This window comes from Nannospalax galili, unplaced genomic scaffold (assembly GCF_000622305.1).
Source record: "Nannospalax galili isolate Female #2095 unplaced genomic scaffold, S.galili_v1.0 scaffold33, whole genome shotgun sequence".
Classification (NCBI taxonomy): Eukaryota; Metazoa; Chordata; class Mammalia; order Rodentia; family Spalacidae; genus Nannospalax; species Nannospalax galili.
The window spans coordinates 7,494,070-7,495,806 of NW_008335436.1; positions in this window are offsets into that span (position 1 = coordinate 7,494,070).

Consider the following 1,737-nt stretch of genomic DNA (forward strand, 5'->3'; position numbering starts at 1 on the left):
TGCTTTCCCTTTTCTGGATCCTGCAGTTACATTCGGACATATACGCACATCTAGGGATCTGGAACGAAGGTCTACAAATTAAAGAGCTATAGTCATAAAAACAGCATGGTACTGGCACAAAAATAGACACACAGATCAATAGAACATAATAGAAGACCCAAACATGAGTACATGTAATTTCACTCACCTGTTATTAGTTCAAAATGTTAAGAACACACAATGGAGGAAAGACAGCATCTTCAATAACTGGTGCTTACAAAACTGGATCTCCACCTGTGGAAGAATGAAACTGGACCCTTATGTTTCACCCTGCACAAAGTCAACTCCAAATGGATCAAAGACCTCAATGTAAAGGCTGAAACTCTGAAACTGTTAGAAGAAAACATTGGGAAAACCTACAAGATATAGGTGTAGGAAAGGACTTTCTAAACCGGACACCAATAGCCCAGGAAACAAGGGCAAGAATTAACAAGTGGGACCTCATTAAACTAAAAAGCTTCTGTACATCAAAGGAGACAACCAAGGAAACAAACAGAAAACCCACAGAATGGGAGAAAATCTTCACCAGCGATACATCTGATAGAGGTTTAATTACCAGAATATATAACTAACTTAAAAAACAGAGACCCAAAACAAGAAGCAACCCAATTGAAAGATGGGCTAAGGAGCTGAACAGAACGTTTTCAAAAGAAGAAGTAAAATGGCTATGAAACATCTTAAAAGATGTTCAACATCACTAGTAATTAGGGAAATGTCAATTAAAACCACTTTAAGATTTCATCTTACTCCAGTCAGACTGGCTAAGATCAAGAGAACAAATGATACCGAATGTTGGAGAGGATGTGGGGAAAGGGGAATGCTTCATCCACTGCTGGTGTGACTGCGAACTTGTTCAACACCTATGGAAAGCAGTGTGGAGAACTCTTAAAAAACTTCAAATGAACTTATCACATGACCCGTTATACCAATCCTTGGCATATACCCAAAGAACTCATCCTATTTTAGAGACACTTGTGCAACCATGCTTGTTGCTGCTCTTTTCACAATATCTAAGAGATGGAATCAACCTAAGTGTCCCTCAACTGATGAGTGGTTAACAAAAATGTGGTATATTTACACAATGGAGTTCTATTTAGCAGATGAAATAATGAAATTTTCAGGTAAATGGATGGATCTAGAAACTGTTATACTGTGAAGTAACACAAACTCAGAAAAATAAACTATGTATGTTCTCCCTCATATGTGACTCCTAGCACCAAATCCTTTAAAATTCCAGGTCCTTTTAATAAGAAGATGCTATACAGCAGTCCCATCTGCATGAGATAACTACGATCATCAAGACTTCTGCTGAGCCAGTCATGCTAATTCATTAATGGAGTGTCAAGCAGGATCACTGGACCCTCATCTGAGTATACAGCCACTCTTCCCAGCCAACTAGGTCAGCCTTGGAAGAGCAAAGAAAAATGAGGAAGAACCCGATAGAGGGATGTTTTTTGGCAGCCCTTGCCAAGAAACTCCAATGGACTCTCATAAGAACATTTGAAAATTGCCCTGTTCTGACTTTTTTTCTAGTTTCCTGTCTAGAACTTGTAACACAAGAGACCAAAAAATGTTTATCCATGAACTGGTCATGTATCAAACTCCTACTTCCCAAGGCTCAGGGATCATTGTGTAGGAGGGGACAAAGAGATTGTGAGAGCCAGAGATGGTGGGTGATCACAAAGAAAAAGAGTTTTC